This window comes from Haliaeetus albicilla, chromosome 26 (genome assembly GCF_947461875.1).
Source record: "Haliaeetus albicilla chromosome 26, bHalAlb1.1, whole genome shotgun sequence".
NCBI lineage: Eukaryota > Metazoa > Chordata > Aves > Accipitriformes > Accipitridae > Haliaeetus > Haliaeetus albicilla.
Window position 1 is genome coordinate 14383770 of NC_091508.1, and position 20815 is coordinate 14404584.

Here is a 20815-nt window from a genome sequence, read left to right on the forward strand (position 1 = left end):
AAATCTTCACTCAAATAGTCCCATAGTTCTCCTGTGTGAAGCTGTATATCTTATTTTGTTTTCAGCATATCACCTACTAATTTAACTCGATGTTCCCACTTCTTGCATTAAAAAGACAGTGAAAAATCATTCTCTCTTCACCTCCCATCCCTTGGACATGTTTGGCTCACAAAACAGGGAGCAGCATAGAGATGGCTGGGCTAATGGAGAGCAGAATTGGTAAGTCTGCAGTGGACATTCTGATTTCATAGGGCACATCAGCTTGCACGTGCCCATGGATACCTTCTGCCACTGGTACCTGCAGTAGTGAGCTTGGAGGGGAGCCAGCGTCCTTACCTGTATTATGGTCAGTTTGCAAATGCATAAGGTGATGCTGGTGGCATTCACTGATTCAGCTGATGCAGCTGCAGTGGAAAGGGGAAGGCACAGAAAGCAAGACGTTTTGCTGAAGCTATATGAATTACTTATAGAACTTAAAAAACACATCCCTGTCCCCATGTCAATTTGTATCCATTCCTCTTGCACCTCAGTAAATCCTGTAAATACACAGGCAACCAAACTACCTGACCAAAGTGCTTCTTTTTACTGTAGCCTGTTCTGGTGGGCTTTATTGTAAATACAGTTATATTTGGGTTTTTTTTTGTTTCATTAACTTCTAAGTCCTGTTCTTGGGACCTTTTAATTACAAGAGTCATAAGGTTTCACTAAAGCAAAACCAAACTTTTAGCCATCACAGAAAGACCTGGATTTCTAAAGGCTTGCAAAACCCTCCTAAACACTAGGGAAATGAAGAGGAAGTGAGCATTTTTCACTTATCACCATTTATTATTTTTAAGTCAGTCTCATGATTTGAAGCGGTGACGCTCCTCAGTGGCGTGACCAAACCTACACTATTCATCTGGGCTGGGGGAGCGTGCTGGGAAGTTTGGCAGACGTAAGTGGGTGGCTGGCAGCTCGCATGTGGTGCCTTCGTGCTTCCTCCTCTGCCTCTCCTGGCAGCGTGTGGGGAGTGAGGGCTCCAGCAGACATCCATGGCGGGATCGGACGGTTGTGGTGGGATGGCAGTGTCCAGCAGATAGTGAGGGTCATGCAGCATCTTAGCTCAATTTACCAGGAGATATCTGGCAGACGCCTCAAGCTCTGTCTGCTCTGGTGATTTGTTTTAGCCCTCCTGCAGACATCCTGTGTAAATATGCGAAACAAAAGCTCCCATTTGTACAGGAAGGGCTTAACCTGCTTTCAAGAGGGGTCGGTGCAATTAGGAGCAGTGCCCATCACTGCTGGGAGCTGGTACATGATGGTGAACTGCCGCTTCAGACCTCCCCCCCTCCCCGCTGCTGTGGGTCTGCTCTAAGGCAAAACAGGGTTTCCCCCAGCTCCTGTGCAAAGTCTCCACACCACAGAAGAGTGTTTCCAAACGCAGCAAACCACACTGTGCTCCTAAGGGCTGGTTGCTTTGGCACAGGGATAAGATGAAATCAAAGGACAGTTACTTTTGTGTCAGACAGCTCATTTCCCTGTTAACTCTGGATCTCTGTCTTCTGCAGATGGTGTTTAAAGAGAAGTTCGCTCCCTTGATCCTGTCTAATATCTCTTTGGAAGTTCTGAGTGGAAAACATCCTGCTTATCTCAAATCAAAGCTATATTTTCTCTGCCTCTGGGCCAAAACACTGCAACAGGCTTGGCCCTTGTGGGAGTAGTGGATGCTGAGCAGACGTGGAGCTGCCTGCTGCCTTTCCAGGCATGGGGAGAACCTGAAAACCAGCCTCTTGCCACTATGCCACTGGCTGCAAGTTTTCTGGGTATGCAAGAGGTAATGCGAAAGTAGCATTCCAGCAGCTCCTAGCTAGGTGGTAGCTGATTGCAGCACAGTAAGTCTGAAGAGGCTTCTCTTTCCCATCTATTAAAATAGACACCACCGCCAGCAAAAAAATTGGGAAGTGTGACTCAAAGTGGGGGAAGGAAAAGGGATAGGGCTTATCGGTAGCTAGACACCCACATCAGGAGAGCATCTAAGCAAAACCGCTTGCATCCTACCGTTGTCAACGTGATTTCAAATTAAACATATGCTTAAGTAGAGAAGGGACTGAGAGAATAGTTGGCTGTAGGAAGTTTTTGGCTCGCGGTGATAGAAGGCATGTTAAGGGTGTCTGTGGTATGGACAGTGTCAGAGTCGTCTCTTCCACAGCGCTCTTCTATAAAGCTTTAACAAAGAGCATGAGGTTAAATAGATCCTGCTTTTCCTTCTCTCTTGTTACCCAAAATCAGCCCTGGATACTGGTCTGAGGGCGTCCCCCTGTCCTTGACTCCTTGCCAGGCACGCCTGGCTGGAAACCTTCCTCCATATGGAGCAGGCTAGGAAAGGTAAGGAAATGCAAAGAGGAAAGAAATAAAAATGTATGAACGCCCCTAATTTTGCTTATGTTTTTGCTGTCATTTAGACTGCTATAAAATGAATATAAAATATTGTGATTCCACTCTAATAACATTTTTCATCCATTTACGCTGGCATAAATTTCCTCTGAGTAGAAATTTTTGTCAGAATCTGGTTGGGGCAGATCCTTTATTTTATTATTTGATTGCAAAGAACCTACTTTCTCCCAAATATCTTTTTTTTTCATTAAAAAGTAATAATTGAACTTGGCCAGCCAAAGCCACCTATTGCAGTGAAGGTAGTCCAGCTAGAGAGCTGTACTGTGAGAGGGAACCAGGAATATCTTGGGTGCTGAGGTGGGAGCATTGCCAAAGCTAATTATAACACTTGCAGCCTAAATAGTTTGGTTCCTTGTTAGTTGGATTAAAAAGTCAAAATTTCTGTGAAAAAAGCTTTGCCAGAGGAAGGTTTTTGGTTGCGTTTCTCCACAGGAACACGGTCCCCTGCCGTCCCACGTCACCCCTCTGCTTCTCCACCAGGCGTTGTGGTGGGGCGGTGATTCACTCCTCTACCTTCCCCTTTCCAGGGAACGCCTCGCTGAGGTTGTGGCAGGTACACAGTCTGAAAAAGCAGCTTCTCAGAAAAACACACCCCCCAGCCATCTGTCTCTGTGGGCCAGTTTCACCAGCTCCAGGGATTTCATCCCCCAGCCCAGAGATTGTGTGGGGGGCCCATGGCGGAGTTAGGCACTGCTGGCTCAGGGTTAGGATGGCTGGCAGCTGGGACAGGGCTGGGATTCAAACCATGGCGGTGGCCCTGGCTTGTCCTCGCCGTGGCTGTCCTTCCCTGGGGTCTGCAGTGCCTGATGAGGGCAGGGGAATGGTGACTGGCTTGCATGGCATGGGGCTAAAAATGGCTGCCAGGCTTGTGGGGGCTGCTGGTGCCTCACAGCTGTGACAGGCCGGGGGGGGGGGGGCGTCGCTCTGGGGACACAGAGGCCACCATGACTAAGGCCACCTGGACGTGAGCTGGGTGGCGAGGAAGGACAAGGCCCCCATCCAGCCCCAAAGTGTTAAAGCTGCTGCAGGCCAGGGGACTCAAATGCGAACCCTTCGCTGGGAGCAGGCCCAGGGGCCGCTTGCTGCAGGGAGGGTGAAGGCGGGGAACCGCAGAGCCCCGCTGGAAGCACAGGGGGGGCCTCCGCGGTGTGAGGGGACAGGGCAGGCCTCCATTTTGGCAGGGGTCTCCTTCCGCATGGCTGCCCAGGCTGGCAGGGCAGGAGGAAAAAAGCAGGGGCCTGAGGAGGAGCCCCTGCACGCTGCGAGCAGCCCCCGTGCTCCTGCCTGCCCTCACCTAACACCAGGCCTTATTTATTTTCCTCCTTTCCACATCAGAAAAGCTATTTCAGGCCGTGGCTCTCTCAGCGGTTGGTTTCACAACCTGGAGCCCTGGTGCAGCTAGCCAGCAGCGTGCCCTGCGTTGTGCACGCCCACTGCTGTCAGATTGCTACGCTTTCCTCCCCTCTGGTGCTTTTAAAAATTTTTTACTTTATTTATTTATATTTCCTTGGTGAGCGCAAAAGCCAGAAACAAGGGCCGTGAAGCCAGGAGTGCCCTGTGCTGCCACTGTGTCTGTCCCTGCAGCGGTGCTGCTCGCAGCGGCTGCTTTCCAGCCCCGAGCGTGCAGGGCTGGACCCGGCAGCAGCCTCCTTTGGAGGCACAAGCAGAACAAGCCCTGAAAGGCTTTTCCTCTCATTGCTCTCCAGCCTTTTCCTCGTGGTCTGTCCTCCCAGGGGCTTAGTGTTCTCTGGGACAGCCTGCCCCAGGACGTGGTGTGGGCAGGCAGTCAGGGAGAGCTGTGAGGGCTTTGGGCTCCAGCTCCAGAACAGGGGGCACTGGAGGGGAAACTGGGGCCTTGTGACGTGCACATCTTCCCCTCTGCTTCTGTCAGGCTGGGGAGATGTGGGAAAGCATGCGCATACCCCAGGGCTGTGAAGGCCATCATTTCTCCCTAAGCCTGACAGTGCATGTGGATCCATCTTGTTCTACCTGCCCTGCAGGGCTTCTGCCCCAATGGTTGGGGTTTTTCTTGCATTAGCTCATTTTCCCCTTGCAATCATTCATTTTCCCCATGCGATAGCTCATTTTTTCCTTGCAGAATAGCCTAGGGCTTGGTTAGACTCCAGGGCTTGCCTGCATATCTTGCTGCTTTTGTGAGGCTCAGTGGGAAGAACGGCCGGAGCTGCAAAGGGCAGGATGAATTGCCAAAGCTTTGGGCTGGAAAACTGGCATCAGCACAATGGGAGAAAACATGAGGACTGAAGGAGGGTTTCATTTGGAGTTGTGCCTTGGAGGGGACTAGGGGAACAGGAAAAGGCAACAGACTGTGCAATGACAGCGATAGCCCTGTGGAGGGGCAGGACCCACACTGACCGCAGAGGAGATGCAAACAGGTCTGGCTCCCGCGAGATGGCTGCAGCATCTCAAGGTGCCTTTTCCCACCAGGGAGCCAGACAGCAGCAAGTAAAGGGAATGCAATGACACCCGTGGCCCCGAGTGCTGCCAGCCATGTGTCCTGCCCTCCTCATGCAGTGCACACTGCGAGGTGCCTCTGTCCCCAGCTCTGCTGCTGGACGTCCCCTTCCCAGGTCCCCCGAGATGGCAGGAGACCATGTTGCATTTGCCAGTCACTGCTGCCATCACTGATCGGGGCACTTTACAGCTGTCACCATAGGTGCTGTCAAGGCATCGTGATGCCGTTTGCTGGTGTTGTTAATGAGCGTTCTCTCCCATGGATTCACTTAACAACATGGCACAGCGCCTGCTGACAGGAGCTGAGGACCTGCCATGGCTGGAGCAGGGTTTATTAAGCAGTAAGAAGGGCCTGCTGGGAAATCTCCAGGATGGGGAATTTTCCAGGTAAAATACAGGGCAAAATCCCCATTTTCTACTCCATGGCTCCTTTGCTGGGGGATCTTTTGCTGTTCCCCTCTGAGGTCTCCGTGGCCTTCAACAGCCCTGTAGTATATGGGGCTGATTTCAGTCCTGTGCTGAAGAATGTCAAGACTGCTGAAACATTTGGTCCCCCAGAGAGCATCACGGCACAGGTTACCCTGCGATCACCTCTCAGTGTGCATGTGGCGGTGGTGGCCGCAGGACTTCCCGCTCCTGGGTGGTCGGTGCCGGCAGCTGGGACATGCCACCTCCAGGGACACCCAGGGACACTGAGGTTTTGCTGGCTAGTTCCTCTGCCTCCTTGGCCCCCGCGAGTTTTGTCAGCCAGGAGTGTCCCTGCAGTGCACACCTAAAGCACATGATGGCACTGCAGGAGCGCGAAACCGCCTCAGCCTCCTCTGCAACTCAACTGGCTTTTTAACCCCTCCATGGAAGCGAAGCTGCTGCAGGTGTGCTGGCTTTCCAGGGACAAGGTGCGGAGGGAGGTTTGGGGAATGGCGATGCCCAGTGCTCTGCTGTCCCCAACTAGGGCAAAGCCTTGAGTCCGAGCTGCTGGCTGCTCCTGCAGGATCACCCCATCTCCTTGGGACCAGAGGAGACACAAGTACATATAGTGCTGCACCATGGGCCTGAGCCTGTGTTTGTGAGCTGGTATCTTCCAAAAATGCACGGTGGATGCTTTGTGCAGTGGTTCCTCCCAGCTGTACGTGGTGGTGTCCCTGGTCTTGGTGTGCCCGAGACCATTCCCCTCTCTGCACAGGCCCAAACAAACCTTCCCCAAAGAGACCGGCTCTGCTTAGCCAGGCAGCAATACAGGTAGGCCTAGGGTTAATTTGGACAGTAGCACTTGTAAGCCAATGTGCCCCAAATGCATCTGCCTGGGTGCACTGAGGAAAGCTGCCCGTGCCCTGGGCTCACTCAGACCCAGTTGCTGCCACCTCATCTGGCTTCACCTCCTGAGCTCAGGCAGGCAGAGAGATGGTCTTCAAATACACACCGGTCACAGTCAAGCCCTGGTGCAGGTCTTGCATGATAATATCCTGCTGGCTGGCAGCTGGGTTTTGGAAAAAAGCAAGCAAGTTTGTTGGTTTGCTGGTTCCTGAAGTTACCCATCCTCTAGCCAAAAACCAGGGAGAGCCGTAGAGACGAACAGAAAGGCTGCAACAGCATTTCCATATAGCACATGCTTTTTCCTGAAATAATCTGTGCAGGAGAGAAACTCTGTAAAAAGATCTGGATGTGATAATCCTGGTATTTTTCTGTTCTCATCTACAAAGAACTGAAGAGGTATAAACCCAGCAAGTTCTGCCAAATTGTTGCCAGATCCTGTACAAACAGTGTGATCCTCTTCATAGAGGTTGTCTTGAATTATCTGATGGACACAAGGTGGATGGCTCTGCTTTTCCTCCTCCTGTTGTTCCCGTAGGAGTAAGTTCTCTCTAAGAGTTTTCCATAAGCAAAAAGACATATATCCAGGAAAGAAAGCACAGAATCAGGAGAGGAAGGGAAAAAAAACCCCTCTTCCAAGAGTGGAGGACAGAGGGGCTCTGATTCCTGCAGCTCTTGTCTGTCTCTCTGGATGAAGCACTCTTTGCTTGATATCGCCCTGTTGTAAATGCAGCTGACTGATTTTCTTTCTGTTTCTTCTTTTGCACTTGTTTATTTTAATAAAGATAGATTATTATTTTTTTTGAAACCTAAAGCAAAATGTTCCAGTGTCTCCACCCACCCTCCTGGCACTAAGTGCTGATGGTTATTTCAGTGGTTATAATTTGATTTCTGCCTCTCCTGCTGGGCTGATGTGAGAGAAAATAATATTTAGAGAGTTGATTTTTAATTTTTTTTTTTTTCTGGAGCAAGGGAAGCAGAGACTGGGAGTAGTGTGGGAAGAGGGAAAGAGAATCAGCAAGAATGTACTCTCATTTTCTAGGCCATTTTTTTTTTCAAGTTTGCAATCTGATGGACAAAAATCACAGTATAGCTCAGCTAATCAATTGCTTTCTGAAGAATGGAGAGCACCTCATCTCTTTAGGCATTTTTGTGTTATTCTTGGTCTGCTGCAGGGACTGATCATAGCTGCTCTATGACAATAACTTTAGGTTTGTAGCCTGAACTGTGATCATCTCCATTTTGGAAGTGGAGAAGCTAAGGCAGAGAGTAGTAAATTGGCCATTTCCCCTTCAGATTGCCTATGCGGCCAAGAACCGCGTACGGCACAGGTGCTAAGGGCCGATTTCCAAACCCAGGATATAGTTAGCACACACAACCCAGACCACATCTTCAGCAGCACTCAGCTCCCAATTAAACTTAGACAAAACAAGGTTTTCACTAGCTCTTAGCAGCCAGCCCTTCTTCAGTGAGAATACTGAGCAGCAGATTTTCAAAGGAGTTCAGCTACTCCTCAGCTCTTGGAGTTTCTTAGGGAAAAGCTTCAGCATTTTGCTAAGAGGAATGTTTTTTTCTTTGCCAAAAATCTGACCCTTCATTTCTAGGCACAGAACTAAAAACTTGTTTATCACTTTTTTCCTAGTTTTTTAAGGAATAGCACCCCTCTTTTCCCTCTGTTTGATTTTTCTGGCTTCTAGGAACAGGGCTAGTGATTGCTTCTGTGCATATCTGAAGATAATAGCTTTGCTAAATAATTTTTCCTCTTTTAAAATATGTATCAAGGTTGCCTGCTGCATAGTTTACATTTCCTGCTGTGGAGAAAAATACTTTAATTAAAATGGACGGGAGAAAAAAAAAACCACACAGAAAAAGAAAAAGCCTCTGTAAAAAGAATCCTAAAAGGCTTAAGAGAAGTCAAAATGGGCAAATGAAGCCCTTTGGCAGCCAGGATGCATTTTGCATTCATGCATGCAGGCTTTTGGGGACTACTTTGCTCAATGCCAGGAGGGAGGTGTTGGTGAAAGCCTCTGCCGCATGAAGAAGTCCAGTTGTATTTCTGTCAAGCAACAAGAGACCTTTTCTCAAACTGCTTGTCCTCCACCTCCTATGGCTCCTGCTCCAGTCTGCATGCAGGACAGGTGGAATAGCTTGATTGCAGATTATCATGTCTTAAGAATAAGAAGGAAACAGGATCTTCTACATACCTTGGCCCTGCCTCTTTCCTTCACTTAAAAGCAAAATGTTAAATTAATCCCCTGTGGTTGCTGTATTTGATTATGGGACTCCTTGTACCTGCTCTCCCTCCCTTGGCTTTAGCTTGCCCCTAGAGAAAGCACAGCAGCAGCAAACAGCAAGAAACTCCTAAATGGGCCAGGCTGATATTAACTCCCAAGACAGATGAGAGGGATGAGAAGTAGTACAAAATTGCTGCTCAGACCTGAACATTTTCTCCCTAAGTCTAGTTAGGGACTGAAAGCATTACATCTAGTTTTGACTGCAAAGTTTGACAGAGCAGGAGAAAGGGAGGCCCCATTTATAAGTGAGAGTGCAGCGTGAGTCTGCAAGGCTTGCCTGCAGGAAAAATGGTAAGAGAACTCTTTCCTTGTATTTTTAAGCAAAGGAAGCAGCCTGTGAAGTGCACCCACTCCCATGCCCACAGTAGGTCTACGGTCAGAAAAGATGAGCTAACTCTCTCTACACCCCTGTCTTGAGATCTTTCTGGGAAACTCTCCCAAGTGCCTTCTGAGTTAGTGAGCAAGCCCATCCAAAAAAACACCCCACCCTCCCAAAGCACACCAGGCTACCAGGGCTTCCCATTTAAGGCCAGCCCTGATGCACTGCAGGTGCTGCCCACAGCTGGTGGATCGCTGGAGCTCCTTAGCATGGCCAGAGGGAGCAGCAGCTGCCAGCCCTGGGTTTCAGAGGGCAGTGGTGCTCCAGCTGGGTGGCAGTGAGCAGAAAGATCTGCTTGGATGAATTAACCAGCCTTGCAAAGGTCTTTTTCCAGGCCAGAGTATGGGGGGAAGAGGATGGACTGAGAGCATCACAGTGTGCTTCCCTCTGCTAAGCTGGGATTTGTATCTAGCTCATTGAGGATAATTAGATGATCACCATCAGATGGGTAAGCTGAGCTCTCACTTTCTGCACCATCCCTCTAAGAGAAGAGCATATTACTCCTGTTTTTCACCAGCCTGAACCAGCAATTGTCTCTTTGAGCTGTGATGCTGTACCTATATAATTAAGGCTGTCAGTCAAACTCAGACACCTAAACACACAAGCTCCATGGCTTACGAGGATTGATCACAGGACTTTATTGCTTGGCAGTCAAAGCAGCACTTTGCAGGCTCTCTTTTCCCTTGTTGGAGGAACAAACTGTGGGGTTGTGAGAGGGAAGCGTCCCTGGGAAAGCAGTTAGGTGCCTTCAGTGTTTACTGGATATACGAGCTGTGACCATGGGTCCTGGTCGCTGTTTCTGGTTCAGAACCTGCTTCTGGGGCTCGGGTTATGGGTGGGACCTGCCTATGCTGGCAGGCAGTTTGAGTGCTTATCTACTGCCTTCACTGGCCGGAGCACCCAGCAAACCAGTGAGAGAAGGGCTTCAACCCAAAGCAGCCGCTCTCCTCCATGCATGGGGGTCTTGTGGGTCAGCAGATAGAGCATGGTGGGGGACCAATGCTGTGGGGATGGAGGCATGGCATTGGGAGGTCTAGGCTTGCGGGACAGGCACTCAGCCTTCCTGTCTCTGCAAAGTGCCAGGCGAAGGTTTATCAGCCCTGTTTTTGTCTGGTGTTGTCTCCACTGTTTTGCAGGATGTGCATGGAGACAGCATGAATGCCAAATCTATAGCGGGGAGACTCTTCTCTGCCTTCTTCCAGTGGAAAAAGCTGGTGATCTGGCTCTGTGGAGGTAAGAAGATCTCAATGCATGCTGAGCCCTGCTCTCTCTGAGCCAGCACTCACTGCTGTGTCCCCCTGCCTTAGGGCCTTGCTGAGCTGGGGCTGTACAGAAGGAGAGGACCCTCCTGGCCACTGATGTCTTCACTGGAGAGACCCCCAAAATGGGAAGTGACAGAAAAGGGGAGGGAGGAGACGTGTTTCCGTAAATCAGACACACGCAGCCCTAAATGTCCCCACAGACTGAGGTGGGGAGGACTTACACATGCTCCCAACACATGGGCATTAGCAATGGGAGCACAGGCCCTAGACATGGTGTCCCCTTTTAGCTGCATATTGATTGCACCAGCAGTTGTGTTTCCAGAACAGAGCCCCCTTCTGCAAATGGCCACATGCAGCTCTTCTCTGCACAGGCTTTGCACTTGTGTTTGTCACTAGCAAAGCTGGCCTTCTCTAGAGGGGCTTTAACTGTGCCTGGTTTGTGTGTATTTTTAGAAAATCAAGTCATCTTGGATGTCTTTGGGGGTGTGGAGAGTAGAAAAGCATCTAAAAGGTGATTTGTTTCCCAAAGTGTAAAAATCTTCTTGTTGTTTTGCACAATTGTAAAGTGAATTTTCCCCTATGCCCACCCAATATGCTGCCTCTCCAGCAAGGGCAAATGAGGAATAACTTCTTTCAAAAGTGTTAATATTTGCAAAGACCCATGTAAGACCTGTATCCTGTGTGATACGTGTGCACAGGGCTGTGGGAGGCTAGAGCAGGGTTAATGTGCTTCTGTGATACACAAATTAAATTCCTGTGTGTGTGTGTGAGGTCTAGCAGCCACCCTCTGATAAATGCTGCTGTGATCTTTGCAGGATTAGGGTCCAGAGGTGGGTGTTTACCTGTGCTGTGTGTATGTGTGTAGCAGCCCAGAAGTAAGCAGCTGATGAAAGCCTCTGGGCTGTGTATGTAGGAGGTCCAGGAGAGACCCACTGACACAGTGCCTGTGCAAGCATATGTAACTGCTTGTGATCTCCCTCCAAGAGTAAAAGAAACCCAATCCTAATTTCATACCATAGTTGAAAGGCTGGTTGTTTGTTACAGGAAAATTCACTGCTGCTTAATGACCAAGATATGACCAGTGTCATTGTATTTAGATGGGTGCAAATGATGGAGGACTTTTTCCCTTCTGCATCTGCAGTCCCAAATTCACCTGTGTGGAGCAGGGTGCTTGGGGTGAGCTGAGCTCATGCTGTGAATCAGCACAGCACCTTGATCAAGGTAAAGAGCCGCTCAGACAAGCTATCAGCCATGTTACAGAACTGCTTTTGGCTAACCTTTTTTCTGGTGTGAACCTCTTGATTTCAGCCTGGGAAGCAGCCCTGGTCAGGACTGGAGGTTTTCTTCTGCATGTACATTTCTTATTGCTGTGAGCCTTTGCTGTTCTCAGCAAATGCTTTTGTCCTTGGGCTTTGTACCCAAGAACCACGGTGTGGGTTGCAGCTGCATCCTACTGCCTGTCTGTGGGATAATGGATCACTTAGTGCAACAGGGGCTGTTTGATGGCCTTCATGGTCCTCTGTCCCCTGTGACATCCTGAGGAGCAGCCAGCTGACAGCTATGGAGAGAAAGGACCAAGGGAGCCCACGCTGTCGATGTGGGACTCCACAGCTCACCCCAGCAGCAGGCACAGCCGGGAGGGCTGCGGGTTCCAGGGAAGGGGAGCCAGGCTTTGGGGCCAGGCCAGCCCCACAGGGAGCATGTCGAGAGACCGAGGGCTTGCCTGGCTCAGGGAGTGCCGCGGTCAATCCTCTCCCCTCTCTGCACTGTCACCGTGTCATTTTACAGATTGATGTGAGTGATTGCTGGAGCGCTGTGAGGCTTGAGCTTGCAAGCAAATGTGCTTAGCTGCTGGGGAAAAGGATGCTGCATTTACTAGGGTTCATCACCAGAAACCCCCGTTTAATTTTGTCTTAGCAAGGGGCTAACTCAAATACAACCACTTGGAGGCTCCAAACTCTGAAGCAGGGTCTGCTGTCTGCAGGTCTGATGGCTGCAGGGGCTCGGGAGATGCTGTCATGGGGGAGAGGTCCTGTGGGCTGCACAGTGGGGTGGTCATGGCTGCGGTGCTGCGGCCGTGCAGCTGCTGTGCCTGTGTCAGCCTCTCCATTGCCTTCTGCAGGTCTGTGCCTGCAGAGCCTGTATTACTCTGTGGCGAACTCACATGAAAGTCCCATTGCCGAAGTTACCTTTTCTTCTTCCCTTTTTCTGACCTCAGTGCTACTGTGGTCTGGGTTAAAGGTGGGGCACAATTCATTATTGTGGAAAGAAGAGGCAACAACCCTCCCAGGATAACACCTGGGTAAGAAACAGCTCACCCAGTAATGTGAATCCCTGGGGACTTGGAGGACTGTGTTCTGCCTGGCAGTGACTTGAGGGCAGGGCAGACAGAAAAGTAGCAGGATGAAGCAGCATTGGTGAGCCTGGAGATGCCTTAGCTAGACTGCAGTAAAGATTCCCTGGGGCTGATGGTCACTTCCAGAATGCCTTGTGGATATCCCGCAGTGCTGTTCATCGCCTGTCTCTATCTGGAGGAAGGAATGAGGCTTACCTGAGGCCAATGATTTTCTAAAACTCAAGCTGTTCAAGGTCCTGAACAGCTTGGCGTAACTTTGGCGTTAGCTCTCCATCTGTTTCCATCTAAATTCCTCTGTGTAAAGGAGTCCTTTATGTGCTTGAGGGGAGGTGGCTGGGGCTGGCTGTTCATGGGACTGAAGTGGTCAGGAGCTGGGAGACATGACAGCATGGTCGCGAGCTCAAAACCCGATGTTTGTGGACCTCTTTAAGAGACGTCCTGAACTATCACTGATTCTCAGGCACAATCTGAAAGCCTTTAGGAAGGGCTAGTAGGAAATGAACCTTGTTTCTTTCATTGGCAGCATCTTGGTGCTTGCCAGAGATGCTTTGTGTGGAGAAAGCCTTTTCTTGGAAGGTTTGTTAGTCATGTCTCATTTGTTTGGGGAATTTTGTTGAGAGATGAATCAGTGTCTCAGTGGCTGCTGATCGGTGGAGACTGGCAGCCTGGGGTTTATGTGCAGATATGCAGGAATGGAAATAGAGCTAAGTTCAGCTAATTGTTGCACAATGGCATCTTGACACCACTACAAGTGAGTCAGCAGGCCAGCAGAGTGATGCGATACAGATGCGTGTGTAAAATGTCCTCTGAAGGACAATCAGAGAGGAAAAGATGCGCTGTTGAACTGATCAGTGTGCAGCAAGGCTTTGTCATGGGTGTCATGAGTTTTGTCATGAAATGAATTAATAAATCAAATCGGAAACTGTGGTGGGTTGACCCTGGCTGGATGCCAGTTGCCCACCAAAGCCGGACTATCACTCCCCCTCCTCAGCTGGACAGGGGAGAGAAAATATAACAAAAAGCTTGTGGGTTGAGATAAGGACAGGGAGATATCACTCACCAGTTACCATCACGGGCAAAACAGACTGGACTTGGGGAAATTAGTTTAATTTATTACCAATCAGATCAGAGTAGGATAATCAGAAATAAACCCAAATCTTAAAAACACCTTTCCCCCACCCCTCCCTTCTTCCCAGGCTTAACTTCACTCCCGATTTCTCTACCTCTTCCCCCCCAGCAGCACAGGGGGCGGGGAAAGGGGGTTGGGATCAGTTCATCACATGTCATCTCTGCTGCTCCTTCCTCCTCAGGGGGAGGACTCCTCACTGTTCCCCTGCTCCAGGGTGGAGTCCCTCCCACAGGAGACAGTTCTCCACAAACTTCTCCAATGTGAGTCCTTCCCATGGGCTGCAGTTCTTCATGAACTGCTCCATCGTGGGTCCCTTCCCTGGGCTGCAGTCCTTCAGGCACAGACTGCTCCAGTGTGGGTTCCCTGCAGGGTCACAAGTCCTGCCAGCAAACCTGCTCCAGCATGGGCTCCTCTCTCCACGGGGCCACAGGTCCTGCCAGGAGCCTGCTCCAGTGCGGGCTTCCCATGGGGTCACAGCTTCCTTCGGGCATCCCCCTGCTCCGGCGTGGGGTCCTCCACCAGCTGCAGGTGGAGATCTGCTCCACCATGGACCTCCCTGGGCTGCAGGGGGACAGCCTGCCTCACCATTGTCTTCCCCACAGGCTGCAGGGGAATCTCTGCTCCGGCTCCTGGAGCATCTCCTCCCCCTCCTTCTGCACTGAGCTGGGGGTCTGCAGGGTTGTTTCTCTCACATGTTCTCACTCCTCTCTCTGGCTGCAGTTTCTGTTGTGCAGCAACTTTTTCATCTTCTTTAATATGTTCTCCCAGAGGCACTACCACTGTCACGGATGGGCTCAGCCTTGGCCAGCGGCGGGTCCAACTTGGAGCCATCGGACATAGGGGAAGCTTCTAGCAGCTTCTCACAGAAGCCATCCCAGTAGCCCCCTGCTACCAAACCTTGCCACGCAAACCCAATACAGAAATGTAACTGGAAATCTGCCCCCTCTCTTCTGGATAAACAATGAAAGGATGAATAAACGTTCCCCAAAAGTGTACCAAGAGAGGAACGACTGAAAAGGGAGATCAACTGGGGGACCAGAACTGGAGGGAAATGAGATTTTGCTGTCACTGCTGCTGAGGAGGTGGATTAGAAACAGCAGTAAAGACTATTTTTAAAAGATGTGGGTCATTCCTGGGAAGTACTTCAGGATAGCTCAGTAGCTTTCCAAAGCCCTTCATTATGCAGCCTGCTTCAGCTGCCCTAGTCCTTGTGTCTGATACTGCTGTGGCTGCTCCCCTCATCCCTAAACTTCTGCCTCTCTGAGTCTCTCTTGGTAGGTTTGGATCTCACTGGAAGCCTTTCCTGACCAGCAAATCCTTATAACCGCTCATGGGCAGACCTTTTAGGAGAGACCTTGAAAAAGTTCTGTGGTTCCATAAACTGCCTTTCAGGCTGCAGAGCTCAGGTATTGCAACGCTCTTCCCTCAGTGTTGTTGTGTCTTGAACAGACGCTGTGCAGCCAGAGACCTTCCCCCTTACGGGCAGCCCTGAGTGCTGCAGAGGAGATGGAAATACAGCTGGGCATCAGAGTGCACCGGGGGAAATCGGACTGACTGGGTGACATACCTTTGAGAAAAGGTCATAGGCCATGACAGTGGTGATAGGGGAAGAGAGCAGTGCTTTAACTCCAGGCTCTAGCTGTGCCACTAGGGATGAAAAGGGGAAAGCTGACAGCAATGCTTTTGTGGATGGAGCAGGAACCATTGTGGAAGTTACCAAATGCCAACAGAGAGAAGATACTGAGTGGGTCACTGCCTTTTGCCTTTTTCACTGTGAGGTACTACAGAACAGCTTTGGCTGCTGGTAGCACTGGTCATCAAGTGCATGCCTTTTATGTGGAAAAACACCTCAGTTTGGACAGGGTTGATCAGATGGATGTGACAAGAGTGGTGTCTGAGCAGGCTGTCCCATGTAAAGTGTCCTGGCACTTTATGAAAAGGTGAAACCTATCTCTTTAGAGCAGAAGAAAAAGGAGAGTTGTCGCATTGGCAGTGGTGGGGCCACATTTCTTCCCTGAAGACAACTCTTTGACTTCTTGTCTTCCAGTTCTCTCTGCTTTTACCACATTGCAGTTTCTTCCACAGCAGGAGTTGCCTGGATCCTCTGCCTGGTATGAGGGTGGGCTGGAGATGGGTGTTGGGCAAGCAGGTGTGTGAGGGAAATGATAGTTGGGTTGAGAGCCCTGGTTTCTGCAGCAGCTTGAAGTTCTCTCTTAGTATTCAACTTCACAGCCCTTTCTGCCTCTCACTCCTGTCGCTGTTCATCTCCTCTCTCAGTAGGTTTCTCTTTCTCTCCCTTTTAAACATGTCCTTTCAAGCAGCTTTCATACTGATGAACTTAAGCTGCTAGATCGCAGCTCCCTCCCTTTAACTTCTGTCATACCCTGATCTCTGTTCTCAGTATTGCCCCATCCCATCTATTTTCTCTTGCTCTAACTCCATCCCAAGTGTGACAGTCCAGGGCTTGGAAAGTTGGGTGCCTCCCTCAGTTCTGCCTGCCCACATTCAGGGAGAGCAGAAAGCAAAGTAGACTGTGGCAGCTGTTGGCAAAAGCTTTCATTTGGGTCCTTCTTTCCTCTAATTCATTAGAGGAATTATTCTATGGCCTCTCATTCTTCTTCTTTATAATACATTGCATGCCTTAAGCAAAGGTTCACCCTCCTAATTACCAGCCTGCTGGGTATCCACACTTGAGTTTCTCTCCATTTCTTTATCATCTTGTATTCTCTGGCTAACTAGAGATCCCTCACAATTTTACTGGTATGTTGATGGCACTGCATTGCCTTATGGTCACTAAGATAAGACCCATCTGTCCAGGATACAGCTAGAGTCCTACTAGTCAGGGCTTTGCTGATTTGATGCCACCCCAGGAGTTACCTTGGAACATCAAAAAGGTCCTCAAGGGATGCTGATCTAACCGGTGTAAACACTTGTCAGAGAAGGACTTAATCTCTTGCAATCTATTCTTTTGCCAGCTTATGGTGCCAAAGGTGCATTGTGGTCGGCAACGGTTACTCCATCCATGGCCAACACTTTGGGAAAATGATTGACTCTTACCATGTTATCATAAGGTACTGAATCCTTACTAAAGCCTTAACGATTAATCAGAGACACAGCAATGATAATGCGCATGTGACTTTCTTGCCTGGCAAACATAACATCTAGCATACATCAGCTCAGGTAATCAGATAACTTTCTTGCGGTTCAGGGCCAAGCACAGGCACTGCAGGAGCCTGAATTTGTACCACTCATTCACAGATGTTGTACTGGGGAGCTGGATAGCCATCTCCAGCTCAGTGGAGTGGCAGGCAATCCCAGTGTTACAGGACTACATGCATTTTTACTCTGACTTGAGAAAGTAATTTAATTTCTCTGTGCCTCACTTCCCTATCTGAAAAATAGCGGTTGTCTGCCACTGCTGTCTGCCTTTTTATTACAAGGGAGGAACTATTGGTGTGTCTGTGTGAGGCACCCCATACCAGGGAAGCAGGCTGCCGGGTTGGGCCATAATGTGTGTCAGTGCCCTCAAGTGAGTTCACAGGAGCCAGTGGTGTATCTGACAGCACACAGCTGCCTCCATGGTTGGGAACAAGTGATACTGAAACTGGACAAATTCTGGCTTTGATTCTCAGATTAAATGGTGCTCCAGTAAAAGAGCACAAGAAAGATGTGGGCGAGAGAACCAGCACTCGTCTCTTTTTCCCTGAATCAGCTCTGCCCAACCCTCTGGAAAACAACAATGATGATGAACTGATGGTATTTGTCCCATTCAAGCCCTTGGATTTCTCCTGGCTGATGGAAGTATTGCTGAAAACAAGGAAAAAGTGAGATGTCTTTAATGAGGGAAGGTTGAAACCAGGTTATTTGTAGTGATATAATCTATAGCTCTAATAATCATGTATTTTTCAAATATTTACTGAGTTGCATAATGCACTTGAGACCTTATTTTCACTAACTAGAAAGAGCCCAGTCTCAGCCACATTGGAGACAGGTGTATGGGAATAAGTGGAAAAGACCAGGAGATCCTTTGTTCCTCTGAACACCGCTGAGTCCTTCTGAGCACCCAGCCAGAGCAGTAGACCACAGCTAACTCAGGGATCTTTATCATGGCACTGTCTGGTGTGCGTGGGCTTGCCTCAAGTATCTCTCTGCCTTTCTTCTACAGATGAAGGTGGGGTTTTGGTGCGCCAGCCCCCCTGGGAGTACAATGGGAACATCTCTCAGCTCCGTACTCTCAACCCATATGTCACCTATGAAGCGATGTACAAACTGCTGCAGCTGAACGCATCAAGTAGGGTATGATGCTGCACTGGAGAGCAGACAGATAAGCATCAGTGTTCTGTGTCTTCCCTTATACCTTACTGCTTCAGTGCCATGCAAGGGGAAGGAAAACGTTTTCATTAGATTAGCTAGTCCCTTCCCCTAGTAAATGGAGTCTTTTCCTATAACATGGTGCTTCAGGTTTGGAGCCCTGCTCCTACCCAGAAAAGGAAGACTTTTCCCCACCTGTCATAGCACTGCAGCATAATTCTTATTCCAGTCTGCCCCATCACCCCTTGCCATTTTGCATTCAAGTCCTTTTTTACAGTTACTTCTGTCCGTAGTTCTAGACCTCAGAAAACCTGGTTCTCTAGTGACAAGCAGCTGTCCCATATAAGCCCTTTCATACATGTTCCTGTGCTTTCTCTGTCTGAAGACCATTACTTATAATTACCTAGCATAAAATGGGAGGAATTTTGGTTGGCATTCCTTAAAACACTCTGTTCTCACAGATCTCTGGCCTGAGGCTGGCTGTTACGCCCACTGCTTCTGGAGTGCAGTTTTCCCCTTCACTGCATGATGGAGGATTATTTCATTAATGAATCTAATGATACTTTGTCTTTGGTCCTGATGATCTTTGTGATGGTGCTGTGCAATCTTTAATTAACTTTAAGCCTGCCAGGCACTACTAGGATGTTTATAATTTGCGACAAATGTAGGAGAAGCTTGAAGGTCTGGTGTGGTAAAATAACATTGTCCAAGGTCGTGCACTGACTCTTGGCTGGGGGTGAGATTAGATGCCAAGTCTCTTGACTGCTGAAGCAATGCTGTAAAAAAAGTACATTTCCCTGCTAAAATGTTTGGAAAGTGCAAAGTGGGACAATCCAGGGGAGGAGTGCAAAGTGCTCGGTTAGGCTTGGGGACCAGAGAGCATGTTCAGCTGCTCGCGAGCGTGGTGGCTGTGCTGCTCCATCACAAGGCTTTTAAGGCAGCGTTTGAGTTTGTACTTGGCCATGTTAGCTTTACGTGAGCAGAAGGCAGTTTTGTAGCACAGAGGCCAAGGACAGGAATTTAATGTGTGGATTAAAAGAGAGATATCACACGAAGGCTGCCAGCAGGGAATACACACAAAGAGGCACATGGAAAAGAAAGAAATGCAGAGACCTTGTATAGGCTCTGTCATGGATGTGGATTTGTTAAAAAGTGTGCTGATTTCTTCCATTCAAAGCTTTTTGATTTCCATGGAGCTCTATGTTTTATCAACCCACAGGTGGTATGTTCATGAGCCCTCATCTTCTGCAGCACCTTTTCAAAAGATGCTCCTTGTCTGAGTTTTGAGAGTGCTGTCCATGCACCTGTCCTGTTTCATTTACATATTTTTTGCTATATTGACTGTGGAAGAAGCTACTGGTCCCAGCTGCAAAGGTGTTGCTTGTGTCAGTATTGTAAAAGTATGAGTTTGAAATCCTAAACAGATGTTCTTTCTTTTCCCTTCCCAGAGATATGCCACCACAGGAATCACTGCTTTGAACTTAGCCCTCCATATGTGCCAAGAGGTCAATATTGCAGGCTTTGGATACCCTTGCAACCATGACAATACTACACCAATACATTATTACAATATGGATCGCTCACTGAAAAAAGAGGTAGAAAATGCCTCCCCTTCAAACTAAGGTCTTCTCCATAGAGGAACCTACTGGTCAAAGCTGGGAGTCAAGCAGCTGAGAGGTCTGGTAGCTATCGCTGGTGTTACCCATGGAAATTCCTTCTGGGACATGCCAGGGGAATGTGTTGGGACATGCTTTGTTCTCAGAGAGCAGCTTGGGCACAGATGTTGGCACCTTCAGGGTGCCTTTTGTCTGTCCTAGTTTGGTGATGAGGGTCCTGTGCAGTGGAAGTCCTGCAAGGGGCTGCAGGCAAAGTTGGGTTGGGCAGGATCCAGTGCATTTTGGGCAGTATGAGGGGCACTGTAAGGAATAATCTATAACTTTGCCTCACTTGTCTCTGAAGCTCTGTCAGCACAATATCGCTGCTGAGAGGAGCTGGCTGCTCGAAATGATTGAGTGGGGGATGACTGCTGACATAGCCAGCCCTTCCTTCCAGGCTCAGAACTGCAGAGAGAGGGCTGTGCTGCTTGCTGTCTCCTCCAGACACCACTGATGATCCCAGCTGGGCTTTGCCCTTGTTCCAGGTTGTTTTGAGCAGGTCACAGTTTGTCCTGTCGCATGCGGGGTGGGAGATGAATCCCTGACATTCAGAGCACTTGCCCTTTCCTCCATTGGCCTCTGCTTTCCACCACTGACTGTTGTGGTGGAGGGTGGTGTTGCACAACCCTTCTACCCTGGGTAATCCCCTCCTGTTCTGTAAACAGCCATCCTGTGCTCATAAGTTATTTGTGAAAAGCACTAAACTGAGATGATAAGCTGGTCCTCAGTCCCGGAGAAAGGGAGGGGGTGAGTGAGTGATACCTGCCATGGGATTTCAAACTCCTTCCTAAGCAGATTGGAGTGAGAGAGAGTCATACCCATCACTTTGGAAAAGGGCCAAGTTGGCCACTCAGAGATTTCAGTGTCTTGCTAATTGTTGGGAAACATTAATGTCTGCAGGAAACAAGAAACGTTTCTTTTATTGTTCTGTTTGAGAATAAATGCATTTCTGGTTTCAGGGAGTTGGCACTGTCTTATAAGAGGGGGATTTCTGGCCAGGACAGGTGAGAATTACCTTAGCATCTCCTCCAAGATCTTCTCATGTCTTTATGGCCCCATGTAATCCCCTCTTTTTTTTTTTTTTTTCTTTCTTCCTCAGCATGCTGTCTGGAGCTTTCCATGTCTCTTCCAGCTTGTTCTAAGTATGGAGCCACCCTGCCAAGTCTACTTTGTGTGCTGAAGACCTTCCACATTTAAGAAGCCACCTGAAACC

General features: G+C 49.2%; 1 pseudogene; it reads left to right on the plus strand.

Moving 5' to 3' along the window:
- Positions 1–20276, plus strand: part of LOC138682037 (CMP-N-acetylneuraminate-beta-galactosamide-alpha-2,3-sialyltransferase 4-like) — a 53270-nt pseudogene extending 32994 nt beyond the window's left edge.
- The last annotated feature ends 539 nt before the right edge of the window (positions 20277–20815 follow it).